This window comes from Larimichthys crocea, chromosome VI (genome assembly GCF_000972845.2).
Source record: "Larimichthys crocea isolate SSNF chromosome VI, L_crocea_2.0, whole genome shotgun sequence".
In the NCBI taxonomy this organism is placed as follows: domain Eukaryota; kingdom Metazoa; phylum Chordata; class Actinopteri; family Sciaenidae; genus Larimichthys; species Larimichthys crocea.
Window position 1 is genome coordinate 15,556,973 of NC_040016.1, and position 24,757 is coordinate 15,581,729.

At 37.7% G+C, this 24,757-nt stretch overlaps 1 protein-coding gene across 1 annotated transcript in view; it reads left to right on the forward strand.

Moving 5' to 3' along the window:
- Positions 1-13,787: 13,787 nt before the first annotated feature.
- tox2 (TOX high mobility group box family member 2) overlaps positions 13,788-24,757 on the forward strand; it is a 108,202-nt gene continuing 97,232 nt past the window's right edge. The window contains exon 1 of the mRNA XM_027279404.1: positions 13,788-14,012. The gene's annotated coding sequence lies outside the window, so the exon portion shown is untranslated. The remainder of the gene's footprint in view (positions 14,013-24,757) is intronic.

The window sequence follows — 24,757 nt, forward strand, 5'->3', positions numbered from 1 at the left end:
TGACTGCATGTCCCCATTTTAACAGAAAGGAATATAATGTGTCTGTCTTCTGAAATTACTTTGAATGTCAAATAAAACCCACAAAACATGGAGCGTAATCATCGTCGTTATCAGTACAAGCACCGGTAACATGAATGAAAACACAAAACATGGAATAACAACATAAGTGCAGCAAGCAGCATCTCATCCAGTGTGTACACCGGCTTTTTCATCATATACAACTCTAGCCGACTGTAAGTATAAATGGAAGAGGCAGAGATGAATAATACATATGAATTACCTTCATGCAGTCAGGGTCTTTTTTCCCTCTGCTGCATGAACATCATTTTTTAGCAACAGCAAAATAAAAGACGAGGTGCACAGATTAAAAACCACAGGTATCATGAGTGTTTACTAGTGTGTCAATAGTTTATAGCTTTTTTAGGTGCGTTAAATATCTAACAGTACTTTCAGGATGGTGTTAAATGTTGTGTAACTGCAAACAACCAGTGTAATGAAAGTCCTTGCACTAAAATTAGAGCTGCACTGATCCATCCTGCCTATTTAATGATAATAAAGTCCCCTGAGTTTGTACTGTGAGATGACAGGTCTGACAACATTGGCAAGTTGAAGCATTACGTTCACATTCTTTCTATTCTTCTCCAATGTTTTTTTTTAACGACAGTTGGACAGACAGGACTAGTTAGCTATTTGCTTGTCAGCGTCGAGGAAGCAGATATGGGCACATCAACATTAAAATCCATAATACGTGACAAACACAAAAGTATAATCCAGACACCAATATACAAATACAAAAATGAAATGAGCTTGTGATTCTTCCTGTCACCTTGTTAATAGTTAAACACTCAAATACTCAAATGAAAAAGACCTGTATTTTGAAATACTGTGCATTCAATGAAATATATAAAACTTCAGTTTGCAAACACGAATAATTAGGGACAGAATCAGGCCTTTTATGAGTCAGTTAAACACAACCTATTAAGATCAACCTACCAGATCTTTTGAATGTGATTCATATCTTCTCTCCCTGTGAATTCCTACTGTGATTACTAATGTTTTCTACACACTTCTTATTATGAGCATTATTAGCTTATTCCTATTGTAACTGTTGCAAGCAAGGCACAAATGTTTTAGCTGTATTCTTAGTAAACGGTGACAAGATTATGAGTGTACACAGCCATGCTGATGGATCTGTAAAGCAGCACATAATGCAAGGCGTGCCACAGCAAGCATGGCCGGCATACCATGTTCATCTTTCCACTTAGTTCATAGTGCTAATCGCATTGAACAGTAAATACAACCGAGGTGGGTGGGAGTTTAAGATTTTACACAATGATGGTGCTAGATTAAAAGCTAACAGAGCTCCAAAGTCATTACAGTTTAACTTGAGAGTGTCTCAACCCTAAATTTTTGGCAATTCATTCAGTATTTGCTGCGATTTTCTCAGTACTATAAATGTCATTGTGCTGTTATGGGAGAAAAGTAAGTGAAACTTTAAAATGAGTAAGATTAGTCCTCTGGGAACCATGAATGTCTGCTTGAAATGTCATGGCAAACCATTAATCAGCTGATGAACCAATCAACAGACAGGCAGACAGACATACTGATGTTCACAGAGTCTTGCCATCTGCGTGGTTTAAAACAGGTTTGCTACAAAATGACTGTGATCTTACTCAAGAATAACCCCAACCATCAGCATTTCCTTAAAGGTACCTGAGTCTCCCCAGTCCATTCACAGGACCTGATGAGGTTTGACTGAAAGCATGTGAAAGAACACGACAGTCTCTGTGGTTTAAATACCACCATCACAGTCTACAGACCTTGATTGCAGTTAGTGCTGTTGAGAATCATGTAACCTTTATGGGATGGTTTCAAAGATGACTCATAGGCAAGCTAATTTTAGAGGGCTTTGGCCTTGAAGTATACAATTATAAAACATGAAAACGGAATGACACAGACAAAGAAAGAGACACACTCAGCTGCTATATGTACAATGACAGTCGCATGCTCACTCTCAGTGGAAAAAAGAGGGGAAACCAGTCTTGAATTTAGAAGAGAGTTTTGAATATTTAGATTTGCTTGGCATGCTTTACACTACTGCATGGTTCTCATACTCATACACTCATATAGAATTTGAAATTTGATGATTTTGGTATATCTGCGTGGCCTTTACTGGCAGTAATTTAAGACAAATGTAAAAAAAGACCAACCCTACTCCCACTGCACATGACAAGTAGAAGATATGTGAAATGAAACTGCCACAATGCAATCTGAATAACTGAAGTGAAATGATTTATCTCCACAGAATAAGATATGTTGAGCAGGAGCAACCACAAGCTACATATTGTCTAACACTACAAGTGCAGTGCTGGTTTATGTTGATCAACCAGTCTGAATCAGACTGAAAGAGTCAGGCTTAGGAGGCAATGCACAAAAAAATATCTACTGGTTTATTTTGTGTTTAATTTATTCTGAATATATGATATGTATATTCTATATATCAATTGTAAACTACTGTTCATCTTTAAGGCACATTGTATAAGCAAATACATATTTAAATAAAGTAAAAGTTGAGTTATTTGTGTTTGTGTGTTCACAAGAGATACCTCACACATACACATCTGTGTCCCAATGTTCCAACCAAAGTTAGAACTGACACAACATAATCTCAAAAATAACATAAAAATAAACTAGCTGTGAGTTACAAATGATGTTTCTGATGACATTTTGAGTATAATCAAAAAAACTGCAGGGTAATGTTGGTGCTTGAAGAATTGGTGGATTGTGGCTCACAATCACGTAGAGGATTTATGAATTGGTCATACAATTTTGATTATGATCCAGTAATATTATTTGGAGATCTTTCATCTTATTTTAGCTAAATATATTTGCAGACGAGAGCCAGATTGTTTAGAGTATTCAAATTGTATTGATGACTAATTGTAAAGACACTTATTTTTATTGTGGAAAACATTTTGTAATATGCCAATATGCCAATTCATGCGTTGTTCATTAAAATCTGATGTCTGAGGGCTGTCATAGATTATAGTTAAAGAAAATAAACAAAGACAGAAATACACCATAGGAAATGATCCACAGATGATTATTCAGTATTGAGATATATTCTACACATTTAGGCTTCCAGTTTGTCCCTGTAGTAAAATTACAATACAACCGTTTCTGACACTATTGCCAGCACAGCAGTCAGCAGAAGAGAGAGCTGTTGGATACTGACGGAAAACAAAACACCAAATTGAACCACAGCTAGTTCCACCGCTGTGTGCCTGACCTTTTACATCGAAACAAGACACGTTAGTGTCACCTGGAGAAAACACTGCTGATTAACACAGCTAATCCGCTTTCCCTGACGTCACTACAAATCAATGTTACCTGGCCTCTGGTATTTGTGGTTGGACACTGAGTCAGACGTTAGAGACGACCAGATTCAAAGTGACAGCGGGAGCAAGCGGGGGTTGCTTTTCATATTCGCAGGAGTCTTTTTTAATTTTTTTTTTTACATGAAACTAAAATCTGGGGCAAAGTAAAGATCATGCTCCTCAAGCCCAGCGACAAAATCTGTCTGAAGTGTCTGTTCTGTTAATTGAGTCAATGTTTTTTTTCTTGCTAAAAATATTCCGTAATAAAGTTTGAATCCACAAGCCATGATGAATGGTTAAAAAAACTAGAAATTATTTTTTTTATATGGCAAGAAGGTAATCATTGAAGCCATGATTATATAACTATATAACTGTGTAGGTAAACAATATATAAATGTAGGAGGTAGCTGTATTACAGTTGAATGTTTTAACACAAGAAATCATAAAAAAATAAATAACAACTTCAACTTCTGATCCCTATTATGAGACATATTTTTATCCAATCTGTTTCTATACAATATACAGTAAGTGCCCACTGCAATATCAGAATACAGTGTGATGGTTGTACACTGTCAGGCTGATGCCAGTCAACCATGCAGTAATATGTTCCCTAGACTGACCTCTAGAATGATCTAATAGACGTCATGATTGTCCTGGCGGGGTCTCTATAACCTCCCATGAAACACATTGTGAGGCTGTAACCATGCAGCTTAAAGACTACATTGATCAGCTCCATCTGAGATGCAGAAAGCAGCTGTAGCCCATTTAAAAAAAAAATACAGAATGCTAAAAAACACATTTTCTTTCAAAGAAAAAAAAAACACTCAGTATAGATTCTGTCTTTGAAGTGATTTTTTTTTTCTCTCCTGTGGACATTTTGTGTTTCGCAGAAGCTGTGCATTTCCAAGTTCCTTGCCATCTGTGTAAATGTGATACCTCTCCTTAGTACAATGAACTGGAAATGGAAGCTGTGTTTCATATAATCCCCAAATCCATCCAACTCTCACATCCTATCATGCAAATTTGGTGCAGTTTGAAGAGAATCCGGTCTTCCAACCATATGCCTGAGCCGTGTAAAAGATACAACAATTTATTATGCATGCATTGCACTAGGCTTATGGTAATAAGGTATTAAATTAGTGCTGGACATTATTGCTCTTCTATATCACTTCTGCTCAAAAGATTTTCATAGAAGTCACATAAAACAGAAAAAGGAATGAGATTTTAGAACTGATTTGCTGGTGAGTTACACCTGTGATTTCTTTGTTTAAAATAATATTTGACCATTAAGATTTATTTAGGTGAACTGGATCGGCATTGAATTACGCCACTATATTCATGCTGATTCAAAACCGGGCTATTTATGTAGATAAATAGCTATTTATCCAAATGACTTAAATGGTCTTGTTTTAAAGTGTAACAGACTCTACATTCACTATAGCTATAGTTGTGTGGCTCATATTGCACAACATTTTATATGATGATGTCACATTAATTTAACAAAGGTATGACAACTTCTACATTCTATATTGCTATGAAAATGTGTCTGAAGTAATAAAGGGTTACCGCCGTTTGTTTCAATTTACAAATGCAAGTTGTGATGCAAAACAAACTAAGATAAGTTCACTAAACTTGAGTTCAATAAACAACCATTTACCGTTCAGTCAGAATTGCTTTCACTTTTACACTCCTAAGCTCAGATAATCAGACAACGGTGTTAAAGCTGTGGCTGCTTCTCTGTGAGTCCATTTTGTACTTGTGACCTTGTTAAATTAGTCGCGTGAAGACTGAAGTGAATGCTAACTTTCATTATGGTTACAGTAGCTCGCTTTCATTATGATTGCAGAGGAAACAAACAAACATGATTTAAAGATTCCCTCCAGGCATGTTTTATGAAATACAGAATCTGCTTTGAATAATAAATTTATGTCTGGCAAAGTAAGTGTTTCTATCATACATATTCAGTTAAAGAACCAGCGTGTAGGATTGTATTTTCATTAGTGCATAATTACCTGTACATAAGAATATTTTTGTTACCTTAGAATGAGCCTTTTACATCTACAGGCACTGTAAGTCCTCTTCCAGAGTCCACCATGTTGTTTTTACAGTTGCACACCCGAAATAGGGCCTTTCCCATTTTTTTACACATTTCATGGCCACCATAGTTTCTCTTTCATGAGGATGAGACAAGGGAGTTGCAATCAGCAACTACATCACTAGACACCATTATCCTATCCTACACACTGGTCTTTTAAATTACACCTGCTTCTTCTACCTCATTGAAAACTTCAGGAGAATTGGAGGTGTCCATTCCATAAGTGTATCTGCTGGACAGAAGATGTCTGCTTCTTTATTGAAAAACTTCTCAGTGTAAGTTACTATATATATATATGCTGGAGGTTTTAAGTTTTCACATCACACTTCAGAAAGCTGTATATTGAACCACAACTAACTTCTAGATTCGCTTTCATGTCACAGAATGGTAAGGTGATCACCAAAGAAACTTTCCACATTCGTCTTCTTGTGTCAAAACTCTCTACCACTGTGTAGGTCAAACATCCAGGCGAAAAAGGAATAGTGAAACATATTTCTGAGCGGAGGGGGAAAACTTAGCATGTGCTAAAACACAAGCAGAAAGTATGCATCAAGTATGCACCGAGAGACAGGTGTCTAGCAACCTTTAACTCTCAAACATTGCATGGGAAGTATGCTTACATGCTCATCACGTTTGTTTAGAATCCTAATTTGATGAATTTAGTGAACATTAAGTTGTACATTCATCCACATAAGCTCATAATTTTTAAGTTGACTTAGCTGGACATTGACAATGTATGTATTTGCAGTAAGTTGCTGATGATATGCTATGATTTCTGTATGATGCTTTACAGGTCACACTCCACCTTGTTTAACTGGTGCTTTTAAACCAGTCAGCATAGTCAGCAATGTCCACAGAAGCTTCACACTCAAAATCAAGAACTGTTAAATCTTTTAGTGTTTTAATTTGAAGTAGATTCAGTGCCTAAAAATTCTATGCATTTAAACATATTTTATAATATCAACAATGTTTGTCACATAGATATCAAGTCACATCAAAATGTCGGAAAATTATGTTATTGTAATAGCAGACAAGTGCCAAAACCGCACTAAACGTTTGCTGTTGAACTTATCATGGTAACAAGCCAGCAAACATTTTCAATACGGATGCAATTTCCTTGTTAGACTGTATTTATGATGTGGAAAGACAGTGAAGTGTGATTTTTTTTTTTTTAAGTTTCATATTTCACCTCTAACTCTCGGTTTTTCATTACTTGTTTAGGGTTTTTTCCCCTGGCATGAAACAAAAAGCTTATAAGCCTTAAATAAACATGCAATAGAGAGAGAGAGAGAGAGACGGGGGATTACAGCAGATTGTGGGCAGACTTTGTTAAACAACTTGGAAAAGAAAGAAACGTCTGCAGTCATTTTCTAATACTTTCAAACTGCAACAATGTGACATGGTGCAGCGATCACCACACACCACACGTTTGTGTGAATTATGTTTGCGTGCAAATTACAGTTTGATTTTTTTCAATAGGGCAAGGTTTTGATCAGTGTGAAACCACTCCCTGTGTTATTTTATTGCATGAATGTGCAAAATGTGAGAAAACACCCACACGCACGTCACGGCCCATACTATACCTGCTTGTTTTTGTCACCATCATAAACAACTGCTCTGCGGCTGTCATTTCCCATGCTACAGACTTACTGTCTAAACTAGTGTAATGCAACGATGTTATTACAAATGCCATACTATACCATTATAAATGCTGCCACAGCTAAATCACCATTAGCTGCTAGTGCAGCTGCTATTGTTGGTGATTTTGTTATTGCAAATTTGTAATGCATCGCCTTCGGGCCATAAATCTTGCATGGGACTACTGTGTATAAGTCGTTTGTATGGTCTTGACTCATCAATCAGAGCTGGAATGTTTGTGTTACAACTGCCACTTTGTATGATGGATGAAGATGGGTGTTTTCTAACAGTACAGTAACTGTGGTAGGGTACGGTGGCTGTGTGTGTGTGTGTGTGTGTGTGTGTGTGTGCGTGTGCGTGTGTGTGTGTGTGTGTGTGTGTGTGTGTGTGTGTGTGTGTGTGTGTGTGTGTGTGCACGCGTGTGTGTGTGTGTGTGAGATGGAGCACAATGTATGCAGTGACACTCATTATTCCATCTGCAGCCGGGAGTGATTGAACACGCCACATATTAACTGTCTTTTCCTCTTAATCCCATTGTGCTCAGTGAGATTAAATTTGAACACTAATAAACGTTTTTTACGACTAATTAATGTTTTGCACCTTGCCAAGAATCATTTTCTTCCTCTACTAATTCTAATTGGTCCAATTAATCATGCAAAAGGTAATTAGCATAGTTTGATGTGTGGTAAAGCCACTCTGGAGCCCACAGGGGGATTTGGAGAGCTTTTGTTTCTCGATACAAACAGAAAATTAGTCAAGGGTGGTAGGCGCTTGATGCTGAAGCACAGTGCAACACAATACTAATGAGTGTGTTCTATTGTGATGGTCTTTATGGGACTGACAGCCATATTCATAGCAAAGGCAGATGTACATTGCAAATGAATGAAAATGACTGGCTTTGGCTGCCCGAGAGATCTGTGCAGTGTCCTGAAGATTTACAGTAAGAAAGGCTGTTCTCTAGCACACCGACACACACTGAGGCAGGAACTTATTTCCTGGTATAAATAGATTTTCAAAGGTCTCCTGCTGTAGCCTATAATAGACATATATTGATTTAGATTTTCTCTGTGCGTGCAAGTCTCTTTCCTTTTTCAAATCAATAGTGAAAACTTTTCAGGAATTTCAGGAAGATATTTTTGGGCTGACATTAGTAGCAAAGAAATCAATTCCAAAGATGTTTTTTTTAATTATCAAGTCAACAAAGTGTTTAAATCTATATTCAAGTGTTTTCATAGGTTTACACAATCTCAGACTGGTACAAAAGAGAGTACAAAGGTTCTGTAAGCGGCTGTCAGTGTGTATAAACGTACATCAGGTCCCAGCACTTCTGAGTAGGCAAATGCAAGTGTACACCTGCTGTGGAGATTAAGATGCGGGTAAGAGGCCAGTGATCTATAATCTATTTTACACTAACCACTTCATTTCTGAACAAAGGCTGCTCAACAAAGGTTTCTCATGTGTTGCTCCTCCTGCTGTGGGTCTATTTAAGCTTGAAATCTACTTAGCAGTGTATATGTATGACATAAAAGGAAGTACAGCACATGGGTCAATGATTATTGTATGGTAAGGAGATACTAGGTGTAGGGTGTTTGTCAAATAGAATATATGAAAAACAAATAGAATATATATGATATGATGGTATAATCCAATTAAATTTTTAAAATAAATTTTATTTTTATAGCCAAATCATAACAAAAGTTATCTCATGACACTTTTCATAAAAAGCAGGTCTAGACAGTACAGTATATAATAAGATAATAAGACATGGAAAGACATGCTGGTAATATAAAAAATAAAAAGCAGGTTGATATGTTTCTTAAAAGTATAATCTGTAATCTCAACGTAAACACATGGGTCACCTAACCACCAAAACTCAAAGTTTGGCACCTGATTGAAGCCGGTATGTATGCAGAAAAAAATCTATGCAGAAAAATCTACAGTTATAGTCAGTTAAAAAACACAAACCTGTTGGTGGAAGTCATCAGTCCCCACTGTGAATCTGATCGTTACATTTACAGTATGTGAACAAAACAGTTAGGGCTTGGTGCTTTAAGGAAGTGATGTGTCCCATATATGATTACATAGATTACATATATTACATACATACACATTACACACACCTAATAAATGAACAACTATCCTAAACGACTCATAGAATACATAACGATACGTTACTTGAGAACAAACTGTTGGATATTGTACTAATATGTACTTCCTGAATATCTGTGAATTTGCAATTCATCAACAAATCTCTTTTGATTAATCGCCATGGTGCTTTTGGCACAAAATCAATAACTAATTAGTTACTGCTTCGGTCTGGTCTCCTCAGGTAAATTGGTGCCACATTTACAATTCGGGACATTATTACTTCACAATTACTTTATCATTACTTTTTCATGTCAGGGACTGTTCGATGACGTTATAGGTGTTTCCCCATGTCTCAGTTATGCAGCCTGAATTACAGGCCAAAGGGTACAGTCAATCAAAAACAATGTCTAAAATGTGAGAAATCCCGACTTGTACTTTACCTACTCTGATTTACTGGTTCATGTGATGTTTACAATAAACGTCGGACCTGTAACAATACAGTCACAGAAAAACAATTCAAGGTACTTTTTGATATAGAGCAGTTCGAGATCTAACGTTTATATTTCCAATGAGGAACTGTCTTTACAATGTAGCTATGAGTCATAATAGTAAAAAAACAAAACACCTCATGTAATAAACCTGCATATCAGATGGCCATGTTCATGTGTTTTTTTTTGTTGGTCCCAGAACATCTATATATATATATATATATATTTATGATTCAATGCATCGAGTAGTATTTGTGTGTTTGATTGTGGTTTCAAATACACACTAACTTTTATGTATTGTCTAAAGCAAATATAGCTGTATCGAGATCTATAGTGTATTTTGTAGTAGTGTGGGTAGAATATCAAATTGATGAAATGGCCTGTAAAAATTAAGATCAATGTGACCTCAATCAATGGGCAAGACATTTTTCTCTTCACTTTTTTTCGCTTCACAGATTTGTCATCATCTATGGATACAATTAATACATTAAATCAAACTAAACCAACCAACTAAACCTTCAGTCTCATAAAGCAAATTTACAAATTTGAACAAGAACATGTAAGATCAGATTAACAAAAATAAAACACTTTTTTCATTTTTTTCTGCAATCTACAATTCAGCCCCCACATATTTCTCATCTGCTCTCTTATCTTCTGCACCACAAAAATCTATGCACAGTTAGAGTGTCAGCAAAAATAGTCGGCCCTATAATATCATTCTACAAGCTGAGGTTGATTATGATAGTGAAATTGGCAGTGAGGCGTGGAATATCCCCCTGGTGATTTTCCAACTCCAACTCATTTCACGGGCCATCTCTGGGTCCCGATCTCTGGGACTGGGTTCACTTGGTTCTGGCCCCCGTGCTACTGATGTCTTGATTGCTGTTTCATAGACTTTCACGTGTCAATGCAGCAGTGCCGAAGGGATCTTTGAGGAGGAAGTGATGCAACCACAAAGACATGTAAGAGCGGCTTGAAAACACTAACACTGTGGTTCATTGACTTCAAAGAGAAAGAGACAAAGAAAAAAAAGAGACATAGATACATACACAGAGAAAGAGAGAGAGCGAGTGAGCGTTTTAAAGGTGGTCAGAGGGTCTAAATGTCAGGTGGTGACAGTTTGGAGCATGAATGTCAAACCATTGTTGAGGATATTTTTGCACATATGCAGTTTCGTTTCTCATGCATCTGTCCAACCTATAAACACAACACTGTGCACAATGCACTCCAGTATTAGGAAATGATAAAACTTGTAATCAACATTAATCAGGTTAATGGCAGGGGAAACATAACCAGACTGCTATGTAATCTAAATTCTAACCTAAACAGTGAGAATCTAATTGCTGCTGCCAAAATATTTGATTTTAAGTAAATTAGATCAGTAGCTAAAAAAAATAGTCTTGGTAAATGGGGCTTTATCTGTAAGTCAAGGCCATTAGCAGCCCTAGTCTGAGTCGCCTTGGGCTCTGTAATTAACTCTGCTCAAGCGCAGCTAAACATTTTTGACATTTTTCCTAGTCCAGAATTAACTGTCACAGCAGAGGGAGAAAGTAACCATCTTGTCACATTGAGTTTATCTGAGGATTGTGAAACGCTGTCCTCTCTCTCTTTCCCTCTCTCTCCCTCTCTCTGTCTCTATGTCCCTGACACACACACACACACACAATCATGCACATGCACACACACACACAAATCCCAACCTGGATCTCATTTCAGTAATGTTTCATGATGAGCAGAATGATGGAAAGTGTGACTCGACCTAATGTTTTGAACGTTTGGGTGGAGCCGTCATCAGGTTACATTACACTGCTAATTGTTAGGCAAAATGCATTTGTCTTACTTGTACCGGTATATATGGAGCAGAGGTCTGAGGTCACATGACACAAATAAAAATATCATATGAGTCCATGTGGAAGACAGTAACTATAGAACACTATTCCGTTTCTATCACTATGTTATAGGCAATATATTGTATACTTTTAAAATTGTATGCCAGTACATGCTTGTACTGGCACACACACACACACACACCCTCACACACACCCACGCTGCACAGAGGCTGTGTGGAACAGCAGATTCACCTGATTGGTTTAGCTGAGAAACAGAAAAATGAGTTGGCTGATGTGAATGGAAAGGCCCAAGGTACCGTAAACATGTAGCATACAGCATGACAACTCCCAAGCCATCCAGGAACTGCCTGGTTTCCAGTAAAGAATTATTTCTCTGTCATCGCAAATGCAGTTAGTGTTTGATGTACGATTTGTCAGGAACAAGGAGTTACTGCGGTTTCACAGTACCACACGCCGATAAAGATCAGTAAAATACTGATTGCTTAAAGGTTGTATTATAAAGTGAGTTAAACGTGATGATTAGCAAACACACTCCAAGCAGTAAGAAGACAAAAAAATAAATTATGAATGTAAATGTATGTAAGATCAGCAAATATCTGCTTTTTATACACTTGTATTTTACTGATATTGTGGGACCTTGCTTTATTATTTATGAGATTTCTCCAAATCACTTTAAGAAAACAAATTGACAATCTGTTATCATCCCACCTCATAATATGTATGACCACAAAAGGCTGAATATTGATGACATTACTTGTGCCTCTTTCAGTCAAGTTATTAAATCCTCCCTCTCGGCAGCGCTACATCATCGAGTATGAAAACAATCTGCTGTCACCAAAATTTCATGACAAGCAGATGGTGAAATGAAAGTAGCTAACAAGCCATAAAGTCAACAGCGATTTCTATTCTAGCAGCACAGTAACATGAAAGAGTTTCCAGACTATTCAAGAGCTTTTTAATGATGGCAGAGTTGACCTTAGACATCGCCCACACAAATTACTCATTTGGCAGATAATAGACCATTTTCTGCTAAGTTTCATTTATTGAGAAGACAAAGTTTTCAATCATTCCCCCATCCTGGATGGTTGCAATGAGTAGTCGGGAGGTTATGAAAGCCACATGATGATGCCTAAACGAAATACCACCAAAGAAAAGTCTAAAGTCGATATGGTGCAAATTCCCCCGATGAACACACATTAAACCAATCACCGCGCGTTAGCGTTTCAGTCGTCCACAGACCATTACCCTGTGCTGTAATTATACCACATATTCCATATATTAAATTGAATGAAAGAAGTCCAATTACAATCCTTTTACTCTGTCTCTCAATGTGCTGGCTGATGCCTCCATAAAAGTCTGTGATTAAATTACTCAGGGGAAAGCACTCACATTTTATATGACAACCCCTGACGCATCGTTCAGCCACGAATTCCCCAACCAGCAGCAAATCTTCTGAGAGGCTCTGACTGCGGACAGGTGGAGCCAGATGACTGAGAGAGACAGATAGACAAGTCCTTCCAGCTTTACGCCTTATGCTATTATTCTCTGTCCCTTCTTACTCATATAGAGCTAACTTACCTGTCATACATATTGTCATCTGACAGGAACATTAGGAGGAACGTCACTTCATTTTTGACCTCCTTCCACCAGCATTCGGTTTTCTTTCAACATAGCTGTCAGAGTGGCAAGAAACATCATCTTGTAACAGTGCAGTATGTATCCATGAAGTATGCGTGCTATGCTGTTTCTGTGAATGTAGGGGCTCTCCAGACAAAATCATAACAAAACAGGGCTTATTCAAAACTTCTTGTCATTGTGTGTTTGAAGTAGTTTTTAGCACAAGCAGCGATACCCACCGCCAACTGCCCTTCTTCAGTTGAGACACAGTCAAAGGCTTAAAATGAATATACAGTAACTACTTACTCCCACATGTTCCACTGAGGCTGAAAATTCCCTCATCTGAGACGAGTGCTTGCTGCAGACTGTAGGTGTTGCTGCGCTGATGAACACTGGACATAGACACCGTGAGAGAAATTTTGTTTAAGGCACACAGCAACGGCAAAAGTAAGAACTTTACATAACACTCAAATGCTAGTTTATTCAAGAATTTTATTCCCCCACCCGTATGTCAATGTACAGGAGTCACTTTAGACAAACAGTGTGAAAAGTGGGGCTGCAGAAATTTCCCTCGTATTGCACAGCAGAGAAATTCAGAAGTTGTTCAGCTCACGCTGGAATGTGAAATGTGAGTTCTGGGAAGACATGGGCCAGACAGACACAGAGGCCCCACTGACAAGGAAGGAAACCTTAACTTGTCAATCACGTCACTCCTCTGTCAATAGCTGTTTAATCCTCTGCTGAAAGCTGGTAGGTGCTGGATCTTGAGGCAGACAGGAGGTTAAAGGTGAGGTGAATGACAATCCCACCCTCCGACTGCAAGAGCATTTGCCATCGTAGAGGCATAGTTGGCTGAGAGGTAAGAATCTCATTGTTTTTTGTGAAACCAGACATCTGAGGTTTTAATATCAGGGCTGTAGCTTTGCTTGTGACAGTGATACTGATGAAAGTGATACTGAGGGGAAATGCAAAATGCCTGTTATCAACTTTTGCAGATGGCATAAAACGTCTCCGCCTGAGAGCAGATCCTTCAAGCCTTACTAGCCATCCAAAAAAAAAAAAGAAAAGAAAAGAAAAGAAAAAGCATGCTAAAGTGCATTGCTTTATACTCTGTCTGTGTGAAAAATGACTAAGACAGTTGAATCAATTGTGGTTATGTGTGTGCGTATAAACAAATCATAATGAAATGAGCACAGAGAGAAGACAATGCACTCGTTTTGAACAAAAATACATTCGAGCTTATATAAGCCTCATCATCTCCATGACAACGGCTTTACTGGTAACACAGAGATGTATTTGTGTATAGCCACAGCAATGTTTTCCAATTGAATTAAGCTGCACCTGTGCACATTATGGATGGAAATAATAGACTGAAAGCAACTGTTACACTGAGCCTGTTGTGAGCATGAGGCTGATTTTGTTTTGCAGAGCATTGCGAGCACTTTTTTTTTTTCCTCACGCTTGACAGAAATGAAAAAAGATTAATTAGCTGATATATATAATGTGATGGCTAGATAACGAATGTTTCATTCCTCAAGTATCAGTTTATAGTATGCTGTTAGAAAGAAATGACTAATAGATCTTGTTTTTACCATGTTTTTACATCAAACCCTGCATCATAAACTAATTATCTCGTACAATCTATTTCTCATGTTTGGAATTACTTTATTGTTCAGATACAGCGAACAAAACCAAAGAAATACATTCTTAAACCTGAATGAGAATCTGCAATAGCACAAATGGAAAAACATGACATTCAAATAAACAGCTACTATGTGAACTCTTTGCTGTTTTGTTTACCACTGGGATATAAACTAAACATCGGATTAGTGGAAAGGGCACCTGAGCTGAGATGCATACAGAGAATATTAGATCAAAACCACATTTAAGATGTATAAGATGAATACGATGTGGTCAGGCTTCTTGCTCGTACACTGGCTGCTCTGTGGAGTAATTGGAGAATGTTATGCCAGCCCTGTCAATACATTTTCTCAGAGGATAACAGTCCTGTGCCAATGAATATTTATGATTGATACAGCTATTTGTAATAAAAATGTTATGTTACTTTATTCACCAAGCTGGTGATATAGACTAAAGGTTCTAGGGGTGTTTGAGAGATTCATTCATCCAGTGTGATTTAAAATAGAGAACTTTTATCTATTAAAATTATTCAGTTAGCAAACAACAAGTGACTGACCATTATGTCTTTTCCAGTTTTAGGCACTTATTTTATTTATTTTTTATTTTTTGGTGGATCATGCATCATCTGTTGTCAGTATGATAGAGTAGGTATACAGTAATCGTAGTGTCCTGTAATGAGTCATGATGGTCAACACCTGGGAGTGTTGGCGTGGATTTTTTATGACTGAAAGCCTCCATGTCTTCATCTGAATTCTTCGGCCCTTACGAGGCATGCGTGTATGTGCACAGCTACGCCTAAACACCAACTTATATAGTTTGAAGACAGCGGTTGGTGTTTGATGGCACAGGAAGCAGTTGTGAAACTGTGAAAACAGTGTTGCATGCTGAATTTAATGAAAGCAATGACATTATCTGAGGAAATGTACCTAAGCAGCTGAAGTTGTAGTTGACGTGACAGTTGCATTACAAATAAGTTGAATTAGTAGCTATAATGCAAATGCTTAGCGGAGCTGAAGTTTCAGTTATGTGTAGTCACTGAATGAAGTGTCATTCTTGTTGTAAATGTCTGAGTGAAGTTGAAATATCAGTTTTTAGTCGATAAAATTAAATTTGAGTCCTAAACAATACTCAATGGCATACATTTTGTTTTGTTTTAAAGTTGTGTGAGCTACAGATGTTACAGAAGTTTTTTTGTTGTAGCTCATTTGCAAAGACCTCAAAGGGTTTAATGTGAAATCACAAGTGTAAGCATTATTTAAAGTTACGTGGTAAATAGTAAGTATTCGAAATGTCATTTGACATGTGAGATGTTAAAAAAGTTGAAACATCAGTTGAAGATGAAAGCAGCTGAAATGTCAAATGAGGTGTAAAAAGTAGTGGCTAGTGGTTCTGCACTGCAATGTCAGTTGTAGGGTTACTAGAGTTGAACTGTCAGTTGAAGAATAAAAGCAGAAAAAAAAACAGTTCAAGTTTTATTTGACATTTGGTAAAAGTAGTGTCAGAAGGTGTTAGACTAGTAACAAAAGCATTTGGAATTTTGCTGAAAGGGAGCACACAAATGTACTAGTACAGAAAAAAAGACCCAAAACAAAATAGGCAACTTGTCAATTTAGTTACATTGTCCCCCATGCCAGCATTAAATAAAATATCAGCAATTCTCCTGAAAAGTATATAAAAAAAAAGAACAAAATTGACATTTGGCATTTCACCATTGATTACTTTTAAGTGAGATCATGGTATGTTTTTAATGTTATTGTTAAATTTAGGAAAGAGTTAAATTTCCTTTACTCTCCGCTTGTATGTGTTGTTGTTATACTACGTCACACACAGCTGTTATCTTATTGGTTGCAGTCTGAAAGGTAAACAGCACCTGAGGTCAAAGCTGAATTTGAATTTGAGCTTCCAGTGCAGTGGCACTTTCAAAATTTGTACAACATTAAACATAGCGCTTCACCTACTTGGGCGTCGCAGCTCTCCCAATAGGAAAACAGTGGCAAAGCTGTCTTTAATCTGCTGTGGATCTCTGCCAGTGGTGGTTTCTACTAGAAACAGAACTTTGAACTGAAACCAGCTGCTCCTTGTGGCAGAATAGAATTGACTCATGAATATATTCACACCAAAAAATAAGAAATGTAACACTAAAGGTGGGCTTTTTAAATGTTGCCATTGATTTAAGGTTGCACAGCACAGCAGTGTTTTTCTTTACAACATAGCATTTTTTTTTGTAACACCAGTCATCAGGAAAAAACTACGATAACTATCTACAATTAACACATGACAGCTTTATGGATTCGTTAATCATTGCAAATATATTTCCTGTACAGATGAAGGTGTCAGAGATCTCTAGCACTCTAAGTTCAAGAATTACATAAACAAATACTGCACAAATGCTTTATACTGTATACATACATATCTACATGCTCTTACTCTTACTGAATGTCCATTCCCAACCAGTGCCATGTGCATGCTTTATAATTACATGCAACAGTATTATTTGATTTATACAAAAGCATAAAAACATAAAAGCAAAGTACTTTACTGGAAATGTGCCTTTGTGGACTAAATGATAACACCATTGCACATACTGCACTAGTAGATATTCAGCCTGTTAGAATTAAACTGGTGATTAACAAACAGCTATTATAAAGACTCATATATAGATTATGATACAGGCTGCATGGTAGCAATTATAAAGACATATTAATATAATTTAGAGGGAAACTTAAGCAGACTATGTCCAAAATGTTACAGTGAACCTGTTTTTAATGTTTTCTATGTTGTGACTGTTGCTGGTTAAGTGGAAAGAAGCAGTAGAATGGAGCATATGGGTGTTTTTGGACTTTTTTATACAATCTAGACCTTTATATACAGTTTAAATGCAACTGAAGATTTTCATCGATTAATCTGTTAATCCATTTGTCTATAAAATGTGAGAAAAAAAAATGCATATTATAGTATCACATCTCAGAGCCAGAGGCAGCATCTTCAAATTCCTTGTTTTATTCTACCAATCCAGACTTTAACATATTGAGTATGACAGAAAAAGCTGTAAATCATCGCTTTTGAGAAGCTGACACCAGAAAACTTTTACTTAGAAATTCAAAACAAAAACACTTCAGCTCTAATACCGTGTATATTACCTGTATAAAAGTGTCTAATGTGTGTAACAGTGGTGCTCCATCCCCTGAGAGAGGCCCTGTATTTGTCTGTGATGATTCCAGTACTTTTTATAGGAACCGTGTGAACACACAGTAAACAGAGCAGGTTGTTCACATTTTTCAACAACATGAGGAAACACTGTCCTGTAAACCTGTTATTCACTTGATTGCATCTGTTTTCAATATCACCTCCATAGAGAATGAGTAGGAGTATGGCATACAATAATAAATCAATGATAATGCTGCAGATGTTTGAAGTGTGCTGGTAAATGTTGTGATAATAGGGGTAAAGGAAACATTTATGATTAAGGAGGGTGACTGAGGTAGATGGAATTTAAGATCAAAGAGGAGCAGTAAATGTTTTGTCTTTTAACACAAGTACAAATTTTAATTCATGATCTCAGAGGAGGAGAATGGGATACATGGAGGTGTGCGGCTGATTCACTAATAGAAGCAAGCGAGATAAAAGCAAAACCCTGTAATGCCTGTGACACAGGGCTCACATCAAGAGCAGAGAAAAGAAATAGTAAAAATGTTCGTCTGATAAAAAAAGCCATGTTTTCTGTCAAATATTAATGACTCCATGAAAGGCTTTACTCATAACAGCAGCTATTCTGAATTTATAAGGGGGCACAGTTCCACAGAAATGTGATAAATAACTTCTCCCAGCTCTCACAACCACATCCCTTTCTCTTTCTCTGGGTACACAACATAGGCTGTCTGTCTATCTATCTGTCTGTCTTTCTTTCTCTCTTTCTCACACACAGTGTTTCTGCTCAGGAGCAGAAAGTGTGCGTGATCATGTGCGTGCTTAGCATTTGTGCAGCTCTGACTTATTTTTCACTTTTCCCTTTAACATCCTGTGAGTCACCAGCAGTGGAGGAAATGCTTTACAGCTGTACCTTTATTTTTATGTGAAAACACGGCTTAATGCATACAGAGAACAAAAGCAGGAATCTGGTACAGTGTTTTGCTTCACTTGTAAATTCCTGTGCACCTACTTAATTTGCTTTGCTACTCAATGGTAAAGTGCAGTTACAGAGCTGTTATATAACCTTTGCTTATTTAAGTATGTCATGAGCCTAGAGTGGCTTATGTAACTTTACAAGATGGTATAAATCTGTAGATGTTCTCCTCTTTTCACTTATCTAAAATCCAATATACATCTTTTGTGCTGATGGAAATTGCTTGCAGAGAGTCCGTGAGAAAGTATTCTTGATTATCATGCATGAGATTAGTTTCTTTAAAGTGCATGGTGTCTCCACAAATCCTTCCTTCTTTTTTTTTTTAACCACAATTAATGTGATGCAGTGCAGAACTAGTTGCAAATGTTTCATGCCAAAAGTGAGATGCAGGGAGAAAAGAAATGATGATATTCTTTATTTCAGATATTCATAATTAATGTTTTCCAAGTCACCACGCATGAAAAAAAACAGTCCTTTGAAGAGAGCAGAGCTTGATGGCTGCTTGTTCAATTTAGATTAAGAAAATGAGAGATGTCTGTAGAATTTTGTGTAGGGGTCTTTAATAATTTCCTTTACAAAAAGTACAAAAAGCACCACCTTCCCTCGGAGTAAATAGTCAAGATAAACCTGTCAGAGTCAATGCTTTTTGGATGAGTGGTTGGAATGTTTCCCCAGCATTACATAACCCAAAGACAGTCACACAGATTTGTGGATCTCTGAGTGTGGTGGAATGGACTGTTTACCTCTCTTCAATGTGATTTTTAAAGTAGAATTAATTTCTTAAAGCGGAACTAGTTTACATAACTTATTTTTGTCATTACCCTATCTGGGATCAGAGCCTGACTGTTGACATCATCAGTCAGCAACACTGACTGATTTTTAAAGAGGTTGGTTGGTTCCTACATTGCTTCCAATGATGGTAAGCTGTAGAAATGGTAGGCTGAGCCTTGACAGATACTTTGATGAAGTAAACCGGGAATAACTTAGATCCCTAGATGATACTGTGATAAAGATATGAATGGGTAAGAAGTAGGAGGGAGTAATGTCATGGTCATGTCACATTGTTCAACCACAATGAACAACCACAACACAACATCAGTCTCCGAATTGGAGTTATCTTTGCTATCAGTTGTCCCAGATATCTCCCGCTTGGTGAAGAGAGCTACAGAAGTGTCAACAAACCTGCTAAGCCACTAGTGGCATTTAAAATCTAATATCTCAAATATCAAAAGAAAGCAATACACTGCTTATTTGTATGTGTTTTTTTCCTGTAACTAAATTATCTAGGCTGATCTATGTTAATTAAATGATAGCAGTATTGTAAGCATTGTGGGTTAATGTGTGACCACTCCCAAGTCGGAATAAAAGGAAGGAGGTTTTCCTGTTTTTCTGACACTGACAACATTACATGGAAGGTCAACATTTTGTCAGATCTCTGGTAAAATAGCAAATGTTAGTATCAAGGAGCAAAACTGTCAGTCACATTACTTAAAATTAATTCAGCCAACTGCATGCTAACACATTTTAACAGACTTTAAAAACTCAAACTCAAAAATGTAATCAAATACATTATTGCAATATAAAAATAAATAACCTCATACTGTGATGATAATAGATTATAATTTGATGCTCACAAACTATTGAACAAACATTTAGTACTAATATGGCAATTGTCTTTTTGTAATTATTACTTTATTTTAGATTAATATTTTAGAATATGTATTGTTTTTGGGAGGGTGGTGTGTGTGTGATGAACTCGCAATATTGCTGCATTAAGTGTGAACATTAATGTGCCATACAGGAAGTTGATGTTAACAGAACTAACACTTGTTGCACTAATGGTAGTTCTTGTGCTAGGCCACTATATAAATAAATCATTTCAGAGCATTTAATTGGATCGTTCTTTACACTCATTTTTTTTTCTCTCCTCATATTTCAGAATAACGCCCCAGCCCCTCTGGCTGTCAGACCAGTCGGGAACATTTTAAAATCTTTTTGTATCAGCCTTGTTTGGCTCACTGCCTGCCCCACAGGTCGACTAGCCACCAGGAAAACTCCAGGCACTCCAGATGGCTGGTCCACTTATGAAAGCAAGTTACCAAGCCCTTTTGAACATCAATGCATACTACATTTCAAATGATATTTCAGTGCTTTAATATTCAGTAACACTGGCAAATCAAATCTGTGTTGTATACAGTGCAGTGAGTGGTAGTGAAGGTTTTCAGTAATGATGGAGTACTGATGTGCGTAATGTTGGATTAGTTGACCATTAGAATAAACCCATCAGTCAGCCCATCTACAGTCCTGACTGCACTTCCTCTCACAACTGTGTATCAGCACTAATCATAATCACTGTAGAATCCCCTATTCAACAAAGTCGTAAGTGTGGGCAAGAGATACTGTAAGGCAGGAAGTTACTGAGTTCTCTGCTTCCTGTAGGCTGCCATTTATTATGGTGGAAACTATGAAACAATCACCAAAGCTATGTACAAATTCAGGAGCTGTATCCTCTGCATTTCTACTCCAAAGATGATATAATGGGCAACAAGGCTTAAACTGTTATATTGTTCTTTTGTTTAAGTTTGGAAGACATAACTAGTATATCCCTTGCAGCCCTCACTGTCCCCACAATCTTTTGTGGATGAGTCAGTTGTTTAATAGCTTGTTCAGATGACTCTTGTCATATGACTATGATGTATTTACAAGGAATTTGGTTCAGATAGTTATCACACACTTGAAATGGACCAATGAAAACAGCCCAGTATGATGTAAATAATAGAAACCAGGCATAAACAAAGCAGCCTGGACATGATGTTCATCACAGATCTTATATTGTATACAGTATATACTGTATATATTACACTGAAGTTATATACGAGTTGTCTACACTGTGATTGTGAAACATCACAACTTCGATGATGAAACCTACCCCAGTTGACCTCTGCTATTTACACCATGTCAATATTCTAAATCAGTATCCTAGTGATAAACTTGGAAATATTAGACTTTGACATGAATAAATCCATGTGACACCTGAATGTATGATTAGATTAGATTAGATAGGTTTAACCTGACCTTCACGTCTTCTAAAAGGTGGTTTCAGAACAACTGATGATAGGGGTGGTGGACTGGACTCCTTTTTGGTGCTCGAGCATTTGCTGTAGGTGTTTAGTGCCGCGTGGTGGTAGTTGTGATCAGTGCCCATGGTTAGGCTTCCTTGTGCCTGTATAACTCAAATCAAAACACTCACAATAACTGCATAACCACAGAGAGGAAACTGCATGTAGGTCACAGTATTCATGTTTATTCACAGTGTTATTACCATTATTAAATTAAAATGATTGTCAGTATTGTATCATCATTTATGTGTTTGTCAATAGTATATTGGTATCAGATGACTAATTTGTAGACGATTACCAATTATATTGTAATGTGTAATTTAACACAATGTGTCAGTATCTGTATAAACTTGCCATTTCTCGCAACACTTTCTCTTATTTCAAACATGTAAAGGTTTTAATTAACTTGGATGAATTAGGATCAGATTCATGTTATGGGATATGAGACTGAAAAAAACGTTTTTATAGATAATACCAAACCAAGTTTCATTTTAATTTAAGATCAAACTTAATTTAAAAACAATCTAATCACAAATATGAACGCTTCATTCAATCCAAGCTGGTAGGCAATGTTTTTCTTCTTCTTTTTTTTTTACAGAAATATAAATCTCCCCTCTGTGTGTTATATTAGAAAATGCGTATAATGAGACAAGAAACTGAGAAAAAGTGGATGATTTTCACCTAAAGATAGAAGTATTAACAATAAACTCAGCAATGAGTTGCTAATTACTTGTCAAACTTACTGTAGAATAATTCATTCTGAGAGAACAACAGCTAAATACATAGGAGGTATTATTTTTGTTTTGTTAGTGAATGCTTTCAGCAATTGGAAGAGTGATTGGCAGCTGAATAGTTGTCTCCATTTTCCGAAGACATTTGAATCATAAAACAGAGCCTTAATTATAGTGAATAGAAATGATTTGAATAGCTCTTATTTAGGAGTTTCCTATTTTTTAGTTAACAAATAACCAGAAATTATATTAAATTACAGTATTTTTAACCCAAGATGTGGAACAGATGTTAACAACAGCTTTAAGAGCTGCAAGGTTTATAAAAAAATGTTGCCCAAAACTTCTTAGAAGGCTGTGGAAGATGCTGAGAAAGATCTGGGGCAAAGGCACAGTTCCACCAAGCTGGAAGCTGGCAGAGGGTTGTTTTGTTCTGAAGGAAGAGGGCTCCTCCACAATCACCTTATTCAGAACAATTTCCTGCTAAGTTTGAAATGCAAGATATTCTTCTCTGTGCTGGCAAAAAGCCTACCTCCTACATGATGCAGAACCGATACATCGACACGTCCATACAGAAAGGAGGCATCCCAGGCTTTTCAGGATACCTGGAACACACCTCAATGATCAGCCAATTGATCCGAGAGGCAAAGCAGAAGAAAGGGGACCTAACAGTTGTCTGGCTAGAACTCGCAAACACCTACCGGTCAATCCCACACACCCTCATCCATGAAGGACTGGACCACTATTACAGCCTGGCAGCTATCCAAAGCATGATTTCCAGCTATCTGGGAAGGTTCAAGCTCAGATTTACATCAGGCCAATTCACAACCAACTGCCAAGACCTCCAAAAGGGGATTCCCACAGGGTGTACCATCTCCCCCATCCTGTTTATGGCATGAACCTCCTAATCATGGCGGCGGAAGGCGTAAACTATGGCTCCACACTGGAATCGGGCATCTGCCAGCCAGTGATCCGAGGGTTCATGGATGACATCACAGTAACAACCGCCTCCCATGTCCAAGCAAGACGGGTTTTGTAAACCCTGGGCACTGCAGCGATGTGGTCAAGGATCACTTTCAAGGTCAAAAAGTCTAGGAGTCTTGTGATCAGGAGGGGCAAAGTCACAGGCAGTTTCAGTCTCCAAGTCCAGGGTGACGTTATTCCACCCACTGAAAACAACCCAGTAAAGTGTTTGGGAAAGTGGATTGATGCATCACTGACAGAATGGCCAACGTCAACAATGCTGTTATGCAGATCAACAAATCTGGTCTCCCTGGCAAAGACCTGGCTGTACCAGCACGGCCTCCTGCCCAGGGTCCTTTGGCTCTTCACAGTCTACGAGTTCCCTATGACTGTGGAGGGCTTTGAGAGGAAGATCAACAAGCACCTACAAAGGGGGTTGGGGATTCCCCCAAGCTTTTCTTCTGTGAATCTCTGCATCCGGTCAGGGCAACTGTAACTGCAACTAAAGTTGCAAAGTGTAGAGTCCTCCTAAGCCTGACTCCAAAGACGACCTGGTGAAGCAAGGAGGTGTCGCAACAAGGTCTGGGCAGCAAGTACAGCTGTAGAACAGGCAGTGAGCGCTCTGAAGCTACAAGACATCCCTGGTAGCCCTTGCATCGGACAGAGAGGACTTGGCTCGACACACTTCCAGCAGTGGGGAAGCACAGACATGAACAGCAGGCGAGAGATGGTCCAGGCTGAGGTGTGGGCCCATGAGGAGGAAAGGCGGATGGCAAGGGCAGTGGAACAAGGGTCCCAGGGTGCATGGACGAAATGGGGTCTGCCAAAGCGCAAGATCTCGTGGCAAGATCTGTGGTGACAGGAGCGCTTCTGATTTTCCTTCCTTCTGCAATCTGTGTATAACACCCTCCCCTCACACTTGCATGCACACTTGCATACGTGGGGACTGAGAAAAGACCCAAACTGCAAGCTCTGTGGTCAAAAGGGAACATTGGCAGATATACTGTCAGGGTGTAAAAGAGCTCTCACC